We start from the raw sequence: 18,362 nt of genomic DNA on the forward strand, positions 1-18,362 counted from the left end.
TTTAACTGAATTTAGAATCACAAGGAGGCACACCTTTGTCTGCTATGTTTGATAGAACATTTCCATAGATGTTTCACTGAATAAAGGAGATCTGTCTCGAATAAGAGCAGTACCATGTCATGGGCTTATACAACATTGAATTAAAGACAAAAATAGAAGAAAATTGCTGACCACCAGTATTCAACACTCTTTGCTTCATTACTGTGGATCTAGTGTGATCAACTACCTTACCCTCCTGTCACCAAAGCTAGAGTTGCTCTTATTGCTAAGCTTTCCCTGCCAAGATGGACTATACCCTTGTAATGGGGCATTTAGAGTTCAGAAAGAGTCCTTAAATTACAAATCCTGAGTTCATTTCTGTTTTTAACCAAATAACTGAGATAAACATACTGAGAAGGTTAATAGTTAAATTATCACATTTATTCGGGGAAGTAAGGAAGGGAAATGGATCCACATGATCTCAGAAACCATGCTGGAAGTGAAAATGGGCCTATAAGAAATATAAAAAGGCATTTATAGAGGACAGAGAAGGAAGTGCAGAGAGCTCCTGCCATGTTGAACGCAGGAGGGGGTAGAAAGTTGGAGTAAGGGTCAGGGTTTTCCCTTGTCTCAGCCAGGCTAGGCTGGGATCAGGGGAGGCTTACTGGGACAGGACTAGAAGTTTAGGAGACATATAGCCAACAAATAGGGCCTATACATATATATAGTGGTGGGCTTTATCCTCAAACTAAAGTGAGTCTGAGAAAGAGCTGATTGGTTGGAGCTCTGGAGTAAGTGGTCAGAGAGTTGACTGGATAGTCTAGATAAGATGCTGAACTCTGGTTCTGCTAAGGCAGAACTCTGATTCTGCTGTTCTCTCTTTGGGCCGTCCCTTCTGACTAGCTATCTAATTGCCCCTTATCCTCAAACCATGTAAAAAATAAAGTCTCATATCCTTAAGGTGATTTTGCTTGGAATTTTGTCACAGAAATGAATAATGCACATATTTGGAATCATTAAATAATACTATTTGTGTGATAAAGCTGGACACGTGGTTCATAGGCCTTGGAATTTGGTTTTCAAGAGGAATATGTATGAGTTTTGATGAAGAAACTGTACCATTCTGTAAGCAGTGCTTTATGGGTCATTGCTGGTGGGAGTTTTGAAGATCAGAATGCAGATAGAAATTCAGACAGTGACGATTGTGGTAATGAGGTTTCAAAGTGAAAAAAGGGAATATGTTACAAAGCAGGATAGAGGTCATTTAGGTCATATTCTGCCAAAGAATCTGGCTGAATTTTGTCCATGTCCTAAAAATCTGAGACTAATTTTAAAGGAGATGGGCTAAGTTGTTTGATGATGTAGATTTTAAGAAAGAAGAATTACATTCATATTGTGGCACACTGCATACTGTTCTTTGTCACATCTACAGTATAGAGAGCAGAACAACATGAAAAATGTTTTCTGAGTAAAGAAGTTTGAGTAAGTTGAAAGAAGCAGTCAAGGTGAGTGGACAGAAAGCAGTTGTAGATGTTAAAGGAAATTAATGCCATCGAGGAGAAACCTGGTTCTTTGCACTGAGACAATAGTAAAGGTGCCCTGTGGATAACACTTTACTCATTAAAGCTGTAGCCTGGGTTCAGTAGTTAAGGTGCTTGCCTGCAAAGTCTAAGGACCTGGGTTTGATTTCCCAGTGCCCACATAAAGCCAAATGCACAAAGTGACACATATGACTGAAGTTTGTTTGCAAGTGGCTAGAGGCCCTTTATGCCAATTCTGTGCCTCTCTCCCCACTCTCATAATTTATTTCTTTCTTTCTTTCTTTCTTTCTTTCTTTCTTTCTTTCTTTCTTTCTTTCTTTCTTTCTTTTTATTTCCTTTTTTTTTAATTTTTTTCAAGGTAGGGTCTCACTCTGGCTCAGGCTGACCTGGAATTCACTATGTAGTCTCAGGCTGTCCTGGAACTCAACGTGATCCTCCTACCTCTGCTTCTCAAGTGCTGGGATTAAAGGTGTGTGCCACCACACCAGGCTCATACATTTTCTTATAAAGCGGCAGCCAGTAAAAATGCAAATTTATTCAGATAGAGAAAGATTATGTCATTGAGTAGGATCCCTACTCAAAATAACTGCTTAGGTAAATATTTTCAGAAAAGGTATAGCCAACACATTTTATAAAGACCACTATAGCCACATTAGGAAGGATCCATACTACATCTAAAGTTAACAGAGCAATTTGGAAACATCATCCACCTGGTCCTGGTTTTGCAGGCATCAAAATGCAAGAGTCTGGGGATCATTAAAACATGTATCAAGGTTTAGAATATCATCAAGGCTAGGCAATATGTGGCCGTTTTGGATTTACTACAAGGAGACCAGAGAGGCCATTGTATGAAGCTGTGAAGATGAAGCCCAAGTTACATTTGATAGTCCATGATTTGGAGGTGGCAGAAATGTGTACCATCTGCTGAGGAAAGCTTCAGGAACAGTGGAGCTTGCTCCAGCAGGATAGCTGGAGAGCCAGGCTCATTCAAGGCTATTGGAACAAACATAGTGTGAAAAATGGTCGTGTTGGCTTTGCTCTGATGCAGCTTCATCATGTTTTGAGCTAGAATTTCCATGCTCTGTCCCTATTCCTCCCTTTGAAATGGGAGTGTTCATTCTGTGTCATTGTATGTTGGAAAAATATTACTTATTTTATTGTATTTTATGTTACATGATATCATTGTTAAGAGTTTTGTCTTGAGTCTCAGAAAATACTTTGTTTTTTAATAATGTTAGAACTGTTAAGATTTGGAGATTTCTTACATATAAACTAAATTCATATTGTTTATGACATGTTCATGAGCCTGTAGGAATGAGGGATACAATATTTTGTTTTAAAAGTGGTATGTTTAAGCCAGGTGTGGTGGCACATGCCTTTAATCCCAGCACTCAGGAGGCAGAGATAGGAGGATCACCATGAGTTCGAGGTTACTCTGAGACTACATAGTGAAATCCAGGTTATCCTGAACTAGAGTGAGAACCTACCTCAGAAAATAAAAAAATAAATAAATAAATAAAACAACAACAACAAAGTATGTTTGAGTGTCAAGTTGACAACATATAAACTTGGGATTATTAATTTTCATTGTCACTTTGATTGGATTTAGAATTACCTAGGAGACACACTTCTTGCCCTGCCTACACAGGGATTTTCAAAGAGGTTTAACTAAGGATGTCACCCCGAATGTGGGTGAAATTATTCCATGGGCTTGGGTTCTGGACTGAATAAAAATGGGAAAGGGGGGCTGGGGAGATAGCTCAGCAATTAAAAGCACTTGCTTGCAAAGTCTGCTGGCCAAGATTCAATTCCTCAGTGTGCCTGCAAAGCCAGATTCACAAAGTGGTGCATGAATCTGAAGTTTGTTTGCAGTGGCCAAGAGGCTCTGGTGTACCCATAATCCCTCTCTCTTTCACTCATAAATAAATAGGAGAAAGCCAAGCCAGGTGTGCCTTATTGCTCAACGTTCTGCTTCCTGACTGCAGGTGCAGTATGATCAGCTACTTCTTGCTTCTGTTGCCACAGCTAGAGATACTAGTAACTGCCATTCTTTCCCTACCATGATGTACTTTCACTTGAACCATGAATCAAAATAAAGTTTCTTGTGTAAGTTGCTTTTACTGGGTATTTATTACAACAATACGAAAAGTAATACAGGAGTTCCAGGACAGCTTAGACTAGATAGTGAGACACTGTCTTAACCACCTCCCTCAAGGAACAAAGTCATCACCAGCATGTATGTGTTACAGTGCAATGCCTTTCTCCTCCCTCAAAATTTACTCTGAACATCATTTATTTTAGTAACAAATATATGAAAATATTTAAGGAAAATGCAGAGGCAAGCAGATGTGACATGTGTATATAAAAATTACTGGATAATGAAAGCGTCAATGCAATTATGGAGATGTACCCTTTTAAGTGGCCGGAAAATTTGATGTTTATTATGTTAATTATTTTCAAATCAGTTTATCTACACAGAATCCTCATCAAAACGAAATGTGAACCTTTTCAATATTTAATACCTGATAATAAAATCCTCATAGAGGGGCTGGAGAGAGTCAGCTGGTTTGTTGTCTATAAGTATAGAAGCTGTCAAATATATATTTTATATATATATATATATATATATATGTATGTATGTATGTATGTATGTATGTATGTATATATGTATATATAAAGAAAAGAAAATTTCACTCCATCAAAGGATAAAATAGATAAAGCAGACTTCATCAAAGTTAAATTTTATGCTCTTTGGAATTTTTTTTTTTTTTTTTTTGAGGTAGGGTCACACTCTAGCTCAGGCTGACCTGGAATTCACTGTGTAGCCTCAGGGTGGCCTCGGACACATGGTGTTCCTCCTGCCTTTGCCTCCTGAGTGCTGAGATTAAAGGTGTACACTACCATACCCAGTTGAAAAAGATTATTAAAACAAGAAAATAATTGGCAAACATATAGAATTTTTAAAAGTCTTCAAATATAATTCTGTAAGAAATGCATACAATTTTGTCTGTTTTGAAAAACCATATAACTTAGTGGTTGATTAAAACTGAAGAAATGGATGATCTCAGTATTGGACTTCTAACTAATGGTTATCTGAAAGACATAAAATCATACGTGCATACAAAAATATAAATGCAAATATTCATAGAAATATTCTTTGTAATGTAGGCCGAGATGGAAAATAAACCATGAAATTTCATCAAAAGCTGTGTTTTCTGTCCATAGTACATGGAACTGGGTGAAGGATCTGAGGACAGAACCACTCATGCCAATCACAGTAGAATCCAAGCGAAGTAATCCATGTCTCTTAGCAACATTGGGGCCTCAGGAAGGCAAATCAGTGAGGCTGGAACAGAACCCCCACAGCCAGGGTTACTGTAGAGGATCAAAGGCTTTCAGGAAACTATCCACAATGGATACTATTAAAGTCAATCTCCCCCCCACCCCAGGACATAACTGGCAAACTGCAACACAAGGACCAACTGCTTTCCAAGTACTCCTTGAAACCTAAGAAAGAGCAACTGAAATTCTCTAGCTCCCTGGAGGGTCAGCACTGGCTTTTTAAGAAGGAAAGTCAGGATGATGTCAGGAAAGGCTGTACTCCACATGAAAGGATGAACTCTCCAGGCCTGGAGGGAGCCTTTTTCCCCACAGTTTCTCACAGGGTCCCCAGTTCTATAAGCAGTTAAGAGTCAGAAAAACCTTTCTGAAGACACAAGACTATTTAACTCACTTTCATCACTCCAGCAATGATGCAGTGCCTTCTGGGAAGGCACAGGATCCTGCCAGAACCATATATCTCCATGGCCTCAGGGAGAAGACAATTTTGCAGACCTCTTAATCAAGTGGCTGAACACACACAAACCAGACAGGAAGCGAGAGAGCAAGTGGCCTTTTTGGGACTGTCATACAGAAGCAATCAAGCAAGCCATCAAGGCTGGGAAATATCCTGAAGGAAAACTTGATGATGACAATCTCAATGATAGTGTCTGGCCATGTGAAGGCCATCATTATTATGAAAGTACACACAGACCACAGGATATGCTTAGTACTATTTATTATACATACATATATAAAGGAGGTGAACCAGTCTTTGACTGGGCCAAACCTTTGGAAGACAGGATCCTAATGCAACAAGTTGAAGGTGGCAGTGAATGTCAACTAAGCCTTGAAGAGTCCCCTGTCAAGAAAGCCAGCCCATTTCCCCCTGAGTTCAAGCAATACACAAAGATGAACAAAGTGAAGGGCACAAGACTCTCAAAACAGGAATCAAACTTTAAGATGAAATACAAAAAGTCACACAATCCTCGTAATACCAAAAGGGCTAAGATTTAGTGTGAAACATTTTACCTGAAGCCTAATCAGTTGAAAAAGCTTGGGAATGAAGAGCCTTTAACTTTTCCCAAGTTCTTACTTGAAATTCAAGGAAAACACCCTGGTAAACCAGACACCATTGAGGAATTTCATGAACCAAGTGTCTTTAAAGAGTCCATCGTAAGCCAGGATGACAGTTTGCCAGGAGTGCTTGAGACCTTTAGAAGGAAGAGATGGTATTATAGCCCTTCTAATACTCCTATGCCAACAATAATTAAAACTCAGAAACAGTTCCTATACTAAAATGAGGAAGAGAAAGATAACTAGATAATTTTCCCTTCACCACTTACTATGTCCAGGTCTAATTTTAAATGTCAATCATTATAATATAATAATACATGATATTATTCTATATATACATACTCTCTATATACACAATACCTAATGTTCATGAACATTTCTCATAGAATTTCTGCTGTGCCTTCACCAATGCTAGATATATTATCATCATGGGATGAACATTTTCCTTTACTTTTCTCACATTTTGCAGCATTAAAAGTTTGACATTGTGCTGGAGATATGGCTTAGTAGCTAAGGTGCTTTCCTGCAAAGCCTAAGGACCCAGGTTTGACTCCCCAGGATCCATGTAAGCCACATGCACATGGTGGTGTGTGCATCTGGAGTTTGTTTGTAGTGGCTAGAGGTGCACTGATTCTCTTCTTCTCTCTCTCTCAATAAATAAAAAAATATATATAAAAAGAATTTGACATTATTACATCAATTAGTTGCAAAATAAAATCATTAATAAAAGTACAATTCTTCTAAAATCTAGTAATGTCACTTACAACATGGGATAAATCTAAAAATTGTACAAGTATACAATAAAACTGGCATAGCTGCCTGTGAATTAAAATTTTATGTAACAATTATTTTATCAACAAAAACTAAAAATCTGTAGCCAAAATGATGTGAATCCATATCTCTTTCTTTCCCATTAGCCTTTTTTCTTCCCAGATAACTATTTCTGTTTTGAATTTCTAATTTATTTTTATGTTTACAACATTAGTGCTCACTTATTCGTTTATTTATATGTATAGCACATTTACAAAGAATGTATATTTTCATTTATTCAGTTTATATGGGAATGGTGAGAACACTTAAGAATTAACATTTTAGGTCTGGAGAGATGGCTTAGTGGTTAAGACACTTACCTGCAGAGCCAAAGTGCCTTAGTTCTATTCCCCAGGACCCACATAAGCCAGATGCACAAGGTGATGCATGCATGTGGAGTTCATTAGCAGTGGCTGGAAGACCTAGCACGCCCATTCTCTCTCTCTCTCTCTCTCTCTCCCTCTTTATCTATCTGAAATACATAAATAGAAATAAAATATTTTTAATTTTTTTTAAAAAGAATTAACATTTTTGCAATTCAACAGGCAGGGGTTGCAAATATGTAATCCTATCAGATTCCTGCTATGCTTTTGTTTCTTTGCCCTGATGAAATTTTTGGATTGAGTATATCCCATTGGTCTTTCCTTTACATTTAGAGCCTATACTTTTGAGGACATGTTCAAGAAGTTAATTTTCATATGACTATCAAGAAACTTTTTCCATATATCCTTTAAAAAATATTTTGGCTCTTTCTGTATAGTTCAATGTCATTTGCAGAAGGACTTTTAGCTCATTAATTTTACTTTATATTTTCAGTAGTGGCTATCAATAAAACTAAGATTTATCATTCAGAAGCTAACATATTCATTTATCTCAATAGAACAGAAAAGATGCGACTGTTGCCTACCTCAACTAACTACTAGAAAGATGTTTATGTCATATTCTGGAAAGAAAGTTGAACAACTTATCCAACTCTAACCCAATTTGATAGATATAACTCTATCTTGATTTGTTCCTTTTGACCATGTAGAATAAACTAAAATATTGGGAATCTTTAAAAATCCTACAAGTATATTAATCAAACTTTAAGAAAAATGAAACTAAAATATAATGCTATAAACATAAGAACATAAGTATAATCTGAAATATTAATATAACTGTAAAGCTAGAAGATTTACTGTACTACTTCATTATTTCAATAAAATCATTTCCTAATTTGGTTCAACACTTTATTCTTTGTGAAATAATGTAGAAACTGATAATAAATGCAGTATTTTAAGTTTCAACATGGCTTTTTTTTTCTTTTTTTTTTTTTGGTTTTTCGAGGTAGGGTCTCACTCTGCTCACTCTGGTCCAGACTGAGCTGGAATTAACTCTGTAGTCTCAGGGTGGCCTCGAACTCACGGCGATCCTCCAACATCTGCCTCCCGAGTGCTGGGATTAAAGGTATGCACCACCATGCCCGGCTTACAATGTGGCTTTTTTACGTGTAACTCCTGTGTCTAAGTTATTTCATTTTCACTGCAGTGACAGGTAAGAAACAAGTATTGAGCTAGAAGGTATAAGTTACACTTTATTTTTTAATATTTTATTTGTTAATAAGAGAGAAAGAAAGATAGGATGGGAACCCTAGGGCTTCTAGCCACTGCAACAGTACTCTAGATGTGCCATGCTCCTCCCCGGTGGGTAGGTAATGCTGAAGGAAGAACCAGGCCCACTGGTTCCTTCCATGGGGTTGAGGAGGAAGATGAGCGTCAGACGACTCAAAACCTCTTCTAGCCACTGGAGAAAAAAAACACACTGAGTTGGGAGTCTTGTGGAAGCAGGAACTCACAGGAACTTGCTTTATTGTTAAAAGCAGTTGCCTATAAGATGTTGGGGACGAAGGCGGGGATTTTAGGATGGGGGAAGAGGTAAGGGCCAATAGTAAACTGTGACTATTGAAATGATAATTCCAACTCCTGCGCGGAAGTGGCAGGCAAGAAGCCATTAGGCATCTAGCTGGCCAGAGACAGATCGTCAAACTTTAGCTAGGCTCAGGAAGTTCCACTAGGCCTCATGCCCGGGCCTCTCAAGGCCCAACAAAGATGCATGTACCACTTTGTGCATCTGCCTTACCTGGGTACTGGGGAATTGAACCTGGGTCCTTAGGCTTTGCAGGCAAGCGCTTTAACCACTAAACCATCTCTCCAGCCCTAAATTATACTTTAAACAATGTATACTCAGATTAAGTAATTCTGGACATGTTCATTTTTCTTGGTCTTTGTTTTGAAATCTGTATCCTGAGAACACTGGACTAATTTGCTATAAGTTACTTCTTCCTTACATACACATTGTGGCATAGGCAATGTAGAATTGTATAGGGCTTTCGAGTGAGTGATGAAAGCACTGGATCCTTGGCTCCTTGCAGTGAGTTTTTAACAATTTAAAAATTTAACAACTGCTAGTCCCTAGCAAATCCTTAAAGAGGTGTAGAACCTAGTACACCACCTCATGAGACCTCCTTCTCCTCTAAGATGTAAGGACACAGCTTTGTCTGTCACTGAGAAAACTTCCCTCTGAATCTGTAAGCTTGAAATAAACCCCTTCTGCCCATGAACTCTGGTTTAGATGTTTATCCCAGTGATGTGAAACCATATACAATAGACTAGCTCATAATTTTCTGTGTTTATTGGTTTTGAAAACTAGACTATATCCAAATCTACCTTTGTTTATTAAGGTGGGAAGCAAGAGCGGGGAGAAAAGGGGAAAAGGAAACAAAAAGAATTGTATGAAAAAATAGCACAATGAAACTCAATTATTTGTTTGTATGCTAGAAACATATATTTAAATAAAACAGTTTTATTACCTGCATAAGAACTTCATAAGAGGAGGAAAAGATCATGACATCAAAAGTAAGAGAGAACTGATTGAGATGGGGAGGGGGTTGATGGAGAATGGAGTTTCAAAGGGGTAAGTGGGGGGAGGGAGGGTATTACCATGGGGTATTTTTTTTTTTTACCATGGGGTATTTTTTATGATCATGGAAGTTGTTAATTCAAAAAAAAATTAAGGGGGCTGGAGAGATGGCCTAGCGGTTAAGTGCTTGCCTGTGAAGCCTAAGGACCCAGGTTTGAGGCTTGGTTCCCCAGGTCCCACATTAGCCAGATGCACAAGGGGGCGCACGCGTCTGGAGTTCGTTTGCAGAGGCTGGAAGCCCTGGCGCGCCCATTCTCAATCTCTCCCTCTGTCTTTCTCTCTGTGTCTGTCGCTCTCAAATAAATAAATAAATAATTTTTTAAAAAATCAACAAAAAAAATTTAAAAAAAGAAGAGGAGGAGGAGAATGAAAGGAAGGAAGGAAGAAAGGGAGGGAGGGAGGGGCTATGTAATGTTACATTCCCACTAGCATACAAGGTCCAGTTGTTCCAAATATCATCAACCTTTCCAATTTAAGAAACTCAGTGTCGTAGTAATTCATTTTGGTTTTAGTACACAAATGTTTCTATGCTGTTTTATGAGGTGGTTAAATATCTTCTTTTGCTAACTGTGTATTTCAATCTTGGAAGATAAAAATAAAGCATGCAGATGCCAGCACTTGGGAGGCAGAAGTAGGAGGATCGCCATGAGTTTGAGGTCACGCTGAGACTACATAGTGAATTCCAGGTCAGCCTGGGCTAAAGTAAAGCCTAACTTGAAAAATGAAAAACATGCAGATGCTTCCACAGTATAACTTGATGGTTTACTCAGTGTAAGACATTTAAAAACTATTTGGAATTCTAAAATAAAACTATATGTTAGGTAGCCATATATATATTTTCAGCATGTTTCAATTCAGTGTCTGAAGAGTATCCTGACTTTATATAATAGCACTCGCCACGGCTTCCAGCCACTGCAATCAAACCCCACCATGTGTGTTTGTGTGTGTGTGTGTGTGTGTGTGTGTGTGTGTGTGTGTGTGACTTTGCACTTGTGTCACCTTGTATGTCTGGCTTCCATGGACCTGAGGAGTGGAACATGGCTTCTTAGGCTTTGCAGGTAACTGCCTTAACTACTAAGCCATCTCTCCAGCCTGAAAACCTCTTTTTTCTAGGAAGAATTTTGTCCTGAGATATAAAATGTCAGGTGAAGGATAAGAGTTTCAAAAATAAGACTCCAGCATGCTAGCCTTGATGTGTCCAGGCAGCTGGCCCATTCTTATAAGGAGCAGAGTCCTCTGTTCTAAAGAGAGTATGAGGGGGCTTAGCAGTTAAGGCATTTGCCTACAAAGCCAAAGGACCCTAGTTCAATTCCCCAGGACCCATATTAGCCAGATGCACAAGATGGCGCATGCATTTGGAGTTCATTTTCAGTGGCTGGAGGCCCTGGTGCACCCATTCTCTCTCTCTCTCTCTCTCTCTCTCTCTCTCTCTCTCTCTCTCTCTCTCTGTCTCTTTCTCTCTATAAAATAAATAAATAAAATATTTTTAAATTAAAAAATAATTTTAGTGCCTCAAAAAAAAAAAAAGAATCTAAATCAAATCTCTGCTTTAAGCTGGAAATGAGCTATTGATCTTTCCTGTTAAATAAAGGCTGAAGTCTACTTGTATTGACAACATGTCAACTATAAATTAGAACTGCAGTGAAATCAAGATGCATGTTGTTATTACTAGGATGGAAAAGGGGGTAAAGTCCAACCTAACACTTTGACTAAAACAGAGGCTTAAAGGCCCACAGGTGAAAATTTTGGTTTATTCTCATAGGATAGCCCATCATGGAAAAAAAATTACTTTGAAAGAATTCCATGTAGAACCTCTGAAAGGAGTATCTCTATTGTATAGCTGAGTAGGAGAACATTGGCTTTGCTGAAGAATAGAGCTTTCCCACAAATGCCAGTTCAAGGGTATCCTCACAAGTATAGAATTATAACAGCTACTGGCTTCCCCTTATTTTCCCATTGTAACTGCCAGAAAAGGCCTCAAGAAATTATATCACTCAAAGACTTATTTTTCACACAATTTTATTGAAGAGGTGACTGCTATCTCATGGTAATGATTAAGCATTGACATAACTTTAAGTCCCATATTCTAGACCTGTTTCCTTTATAATAACAAAATAAGTGTGGGAATATAGTGAAAGCATAGGAAATCAGCCAGTCTGGTAAATACTCTGTGGCAGTTACCTTTTCCTTTCTGGGACAAATATCTGACCAGAAGCATCAGGTAGTAGGAAAGGGTATATTTCAGCTTAAAGTTTCAAGGGGACACTTCATCATGGCAGGGAAAAGCAAAGTAAAGTAGAGGCTTATTACAACTTGTCATATCAGCTGAGAGGGAGCAGCAAGAGAGAGTTACTAAAACTTCAAGGTCCACCCACAATGACACACCTTCATCAGCAAGGGTCCACTTCCCAAATGTCCTACCAGCTAAGAGGATTGACTATGGGGTTTAATCACAAATACATGAGGCTATGGGGGTCATTTCAGATTCAAACCAATGTATCCCCATTAAACCTTCTACTTCTTACCTTCTGGAAAAGCTGAGACTGGCTCCTTGGTCACATTTATAGGCATGTTCACGTGAGAAGAAACTTCTGATCCCTAGGATTCACAGAACAGTGACTGGCCCAGGTATGTGAAAATATGATACCCTGTCACTTTTTTCTTCCTTTTTTGGCTTAAAAATCAGCTTCATCATATTATTAGACAATGAGGGAATATACTTTTCTCATTGCTATGATAAAAATACCTTGATAATAGGAACAAGGGAAGATGGGTTTATTTTAGCTTACAATTCAAGGGGATACAGCCCATCATGGCAGGGAAGGCATGGCAGCAGTAATGTGAACAAACAAGTAGCATTGTATCTAAAGTCAGGAAGGAGAGAGCAATAAATGGTTATGCTCAGCTTTAGCTATCTTCTTTCTTCTCAATCTGCAACCCCACATCATGGGGTGGTGCTGCCCACAGTTCAGGTGGATCTTCCCACTTCAATTAACCTAATCTATAAAATTTCTCATGGAAATGCCCAGAGATTTGTCTTCTAGGTGATTCTAGATCCTGTCAAGTTGGCAATCAAGATTAACTATTACATAGGAGAAGAAAAATGTTTTTCTCCTTGTATGTCCATGATTGTTGATCTTAGTTTCCAAGAGGATAAAAAAGGAAACAGGTCATTATGTGATTTCACAAAATCACAAAGTTTCTGGTATAATATACTCCAGTTGTGTGATGAGGAAAAAGATACGAGGTTTTATAACCTTGCTCTGCCAAGTAATTCTTTTCCTATTTTGAGGAATTTAAAAATATTTTAGAGAGTCCATTTTACCTACAGGCCAAAGCCTGTTGTTCTTCAGTAACCTAAGTCCTATTGTCAACAGTAAAGGGGACTAAGACACAGCTCCACATTGTGAAAAACTATAGAATAGTGCTATCCCAAATAGCACTGTATATGCTATTATGAATGGAATTGTGTTCTTGATTTCATTTTCAGATGGTTCAATACTGTTGTCCAAAATACAACAGATTTGGGGTGCTGATTTTTGTATTGTGAAATCATGCTAACTTTGTTCATTCGCTTATATAAATTTTTTGTGGAATAAAAGTGTTGTAGTTAGCTTCATGTTTCTGGCACAAAGCACCCAACCAAAAGAAGCTAATGGGAAGAAAGGATTTATTTTGGCTTTCAGACTTAAGGGGAAACTCCATGATGGGAGGGTGGCAGGGAAAAACATGCATGAGCAAAGGCTAAACATCACCTCCTGCCCAATGTCAGGTGGACAACAGCAGCAGGAGAGTGTGCAAAAACATAGGCAAAGGGAAGCTGGCTTTAACACCCATAAGCCCCCCCCAAAACATTTCTTCTCCAGGAGGCTCTAATTCCAAATTCTACCAGCTGGAGACCTATCATTCAGAACACATAAACTTATGGATATATGGATAGGCCTAGACCAAGACTGGTGCCATATCTTATCTATAAAAGCTAGATGGGACCACCAGAGCATGGCCCAACTATCTGAGAACAGTAGTGGCAATGGCTCTGCTTGTAAAGGAGACCACCAAAATTATAGTAGGTGAACATATAGAAGTCCAAACTTCCCATCAAAGTGAGAGCTATCCTGAAAATCAAAGAATATTTGTGGATTACTGAAAAAAGATTGACTAAATTTCAAGTTGTTCTTCTAGATAATCTTCAAGTTACTGTAAAAACCTATAATACTCAAAATCTATCTGTTCTTTATGTCTTCTTCTGACAGAGTAAAGCATTCCTGTAAACAAATAATCTCTCAAATTATACAAGTAGGAGACCTTACTGACCATTTTCTGGTATGTATGTATGTTTTGGAAAGAGAGCAGAAGCAAGTCTCTGAAATTATAAGTCTAGGAGATATAATTGAATTACAAGTCTTACCACCAGGATCCTCAGCTTAGAAATAAATCAAAAATAATAGCCTTAATTAAAGCTCTAGAGCTAGGTAAAGATAAAACAATGAACATTCGCATTGAATCAAAACAAGCCTTCATGGTGCCACATTCCCACGTTGCTACATGGAAGAAAAGGGATTACTCAATATTGAGCAGTCACCCAGTAAACACCAAAGTGATATCTTATAGTTGCTAGAAACAATCTCCATAAACAAGTAGCAGTGATCCACTAAAAATGCTATCAGCAAGATGGCAGTGAAACCTCTGAAGGAAATAAAACAGATGATCAAGAACCAGGTTCAGTACTCCAAGGACACACTCTATTCTGCCCTTACTTCTTCTGCTCAAAAACTAGAACCAAGATATACCATCAATGAAGACATACATTGGAAAAAAGAATGGAGAAAACAGGAAAGTAATTTGTGGGTTCATGAGGGAAAAATGGTATTGCTTTTCAGCAAGACAATGGAAGGCCTTTCACAACTCATTTCATGCATAACAGTATGCCACCATGTTAATGCTTTCTGGGCATTTTAAGGAGTCAGAAACAGATATGTTCTGCTTTACCAATATATAGGGTTAACAACCTAGCCCCCAGACTTCCTCCATTGTTGAGTCCTGTTCAAAGATGAGGTACCCACCCAGCAACATACTGATGGCCAGATTTCACCCACCTGCAAAGGATATAAGCTTCTGTTGGTATTGATATCTTTACAGGGTGGAAAGAAGATCTCCACACCAGAACAGAAAGGGCTATAGAAGTAATAAAAGTATTACTAAAAAAAAAAAATCATCCATGCCTCAGTCACTATAAATTGACAATGAACCCTCCTTTATTTCATAATTCAGGGGTGGCTAAGGCATTAGACATCAAATATAATCTACATTCTGCTTGGAGGCACTCATCCTCTGGAAAAGTTGAAAGCACCAATAAAACCTTGAAATATACCTTAACAAAACTTTGCCAAGAGACTTTCAGAAAAATGGCTAGCTGTACACCCCTACATCACCTTGATGAGTATATAAAACACCCCAGAGACAAAGGTTAAGGTGCCTCCTTCTGAAAGGCTTTCTGAGATGCCATTCTTTTTTTTTAATTTTAAAATTTTTATTAACGTTTTCCATGATTATAAAAAAAATCCCATGGTAATTACCTCTCTCCAAACCCCCACACTTTCCCTTTTGAAATTCTCCATCATATTACCTCCCCATTACAATCATTGTAATTACATATATACAATATCAACCTATTAAGTATCCTCCTCCCTTCCTTTCTCTTCCCTTTATGTCTCCTTTTTAACTTACTGGCCTCTGCTACTAAGTATTTTCCTTCTCACACAGAAGCCCAATCATCTGTAGCTAGGATCCACATATGAGGGAGAACATGTGGTGCTTGGTTCTCTGGGCCTGGGTTACCTCACTTAGTATAATCCTTTCCAGGTCCATCCATTTTTCTGCAAATTTCATAACTTCATTTTTCTTTACTGCTGAGTAGAACTCCATTGTATAAATATGTCACATCTTCATTATCCACTCATCAGTTGAGGGACATCTAGGCTGGTTCCATTTCCCAGCTATTATAAATTGAGCAGCAATAAACATGGTTGAGCATGTACTTCTAAGGAAATGTGATGAGTCCTTTGGATATATGCCTAGGAGTGCTATAGCTGGGTAATATGGTAGATCAATCTTTCGCAGTTTTAGGAACCTCCACACTGTTTTCCACAATGGATGGACCAGATTGAATTCCCACCAGCAGTGTAGAAGGGTTCCTCTTTTTCCACATCCCCACCAACATTTATGATCATTTGTTTTCATGATGGTGGCCAATCTGACAGGAGTGAGATGGAATCTCAATGTAGTTTTTTTTAAAATTTTTATTTATTTATTTTTTATTTGAGAGCGACAGACACAGAGAGAAAGACAGATAGAGGGAGAGAGAGAGAATGGGCGCGCCAGGGCTTCCAGCCTCTGCAAAGGAACTCCAGACGCATGCGCCCCCTTGTGCATCTGGCTAACGTGGGACCTGGGGAACTGAGCCTAGAACGGGTCCTTAGGCTTCACAGGCAAGCGCTTAACAACTAAGCCATCGCTCCAGCCCCTCAATGTAGTTTTAATCTGCATTTCCCTGATGACTAGTGACGTAGAACATTTTCTTAGATGCTTATATGCCATTCGTATTTCTTCCTTTGAGAATGCTCTATTTAGCTCCATAGCCCATTTTTTGATTGGCTTGTTTGATTTCTTATTATTTAACTTTTTGAGTTCTTTGTATATCCTAGATATTAATCCCCTATCAGATATATAGCTGGCAAAGATTTTTTTCCCATTCTATAGGTTGCCTCTTTGCCTTTTTCACTGTGTCCTTTGCAGTGCAAGATCTTTGTAATTTCATGAGGTCCCAGTGATTAATCTGTGGTTTTATTGCCTGAGCAATTGGGGTTGTATTCAGAAAGTCTTTGCCAAGACCAATGTGTTGAAGGGTTTCCCCTACTTTTTCCTCTAGCAGTTTCAGAGTTTCAGGTCTGATGTTAAGGACTTTAATCCATTTGGACTTAATTCTTGTGCATGGTGAGAGAGAAGAATCTATTTTAATCCTTCTGCAGATATATATATCCAGTTTTCAAAACACCATTTGCTGAAGAGGCTGTCGCTTCTCCAATGAGTATTTTTGGCATTTTTATCGAATATCAGGTGGCTATAGCTACTTGGGCTTACATCTGGGTCCTCTATTCTGTTCCACTGATCTACATGTCTGTTTTTGTGCCAGTACCATGCTGTTTTTGTTGTGATGGCTCTGTAGTACAGGTTAAAGTCAGGTATGGTGATACCACCAGCCTTATTTTTGTTGCTCAGTATTATTTTAGATATTTGAGGTTTTTTGTGATTCCAAATGGATTTTTGGATTGTTTTTTCTATTTCCATGAAGAAAGCCTTTGGAATTTTGATAGGGATTGCATTAAATGTGTAGATTGCTTTAGGTAAGATTGCCATTTTCACAATATTGATTCTTCCAATCCAGGAACAAGGGATGTTTCTCCACTTTCTAGTGTCTTCTGCAATTTCTTGCATGAGTGTTTTAAAGTTCTCATTGTAGAGATTCTTTACTTCCTTGGTTAGGTTTATTACAAGGTACTTTATTTTTTTGATGCAATTGTGAATGGGAGTGATTCTCTGATTTCATCCTCTGTGTGTTTGTTGTTAGCATATATGAAGGCTACTGATTTCTGTGTATTTATTTTGTATCCTGCTACATTGCTGTAGGTTTTGATCAGCTCTAACAGTTTGCTAGTAGAGTCTTTAGGGTCCTTTATGTATAGAATCAGGTCATCTGCAAATAATGATAACTTGATCTCTTCCTTTCCAATTTGTATCCCTTTTATGTGTGTCCTTTGCCTTATTGCTTTGGCTAAGACTTCCAAAAGTATATTAAATAAAAGTGGGGACAGTGGACACCCTTGTCTTCTTCCTGATATTAGTGGAAAAGGTTCCAGTTTTTCCCCATTTAGTAATACGTTAGCTGTAGGCTTGTCATAAATAGCCTTTATTTTATTGAGATATGTTCCTTTTATTCCCAGTGTCTTTTATCATGAAGGGATGTTGGATTTTGTCAAATGCTTTCTCTGCGTCTAAGGAGATGATCATGTGATTTTGTCCTTCAACCCGTTTATGTAATGTATTACATTTATAGATTTGCGTATGTTGAACCATCCCTGCATCTCTGGGATAAAGCCTACTTGGTCAGGGTGAATGATCTTTTTGATATACTCTTGTATTCTGTTTGCCAATATTTTGTTGAGAATTTTTGCATCTATGTTCATGAGGGAGATTGGTCTGTAATTTTCTTTTTTTGTTCTATCTTTGCCTGGTTTTGGTATCAGGGTGATGCTGGCCTCATAGAAGGAGTTTGGTAGAATTCCTTCTTTTTCTATTTCCTGGAAAAGCTTAAGAAGCAATGGTGTTAGCTCTTCCTTAAAGGTCTGGTAAAATTCAGCAGTGAATCCATCTGGGCCTGGGTTTTTTTTTTAGTTGGGAGATTATTGATAAATATTTGGATCTCCATGTTTGTTATAGGTCTTTTTAAGTGTATAATCTCATTTTGATTTAATTTAGGTAGGTCATATAAATTAAGAAAATCATCCATTTCTATCAGATTTTCATACTTTTATAGTATGTCCCTATGATTTTTTGAATTTTTCTGGAATCTGTTGTGATGTTACCTTTTTCATCTCTGATTTTATTAATTTGTGTCTCTTC

General features: G+C 38.0%; 1 pseudogene; it reads left to right on the forward strand.

The window, feature by feature from the left end:
• Positions 1–1,083: 1,083 nt before the first annotated feature.
• LOC101598115 lies at positions 1,084–6,188 on the forward strand (annotated as a pseudogene).
• Positions 6,189–18,362: the final 12,174 nt, after the last annotated feature.

This window comes from Jaculus jaculus, chromosome X, assembly GCF_020740685.1.
Source record: "Jaculus jaculus isolate mJacJac1 chromosome X, mJacJac1.mat.Y.cur, whole genome shotgun sequence".
Taxonomy (NCBI): Eukaryota; Metazoa; Chordata; class Mammalia; order Rodentia; family Dipodidae; genus Jaculus; species Jaculus jaculus.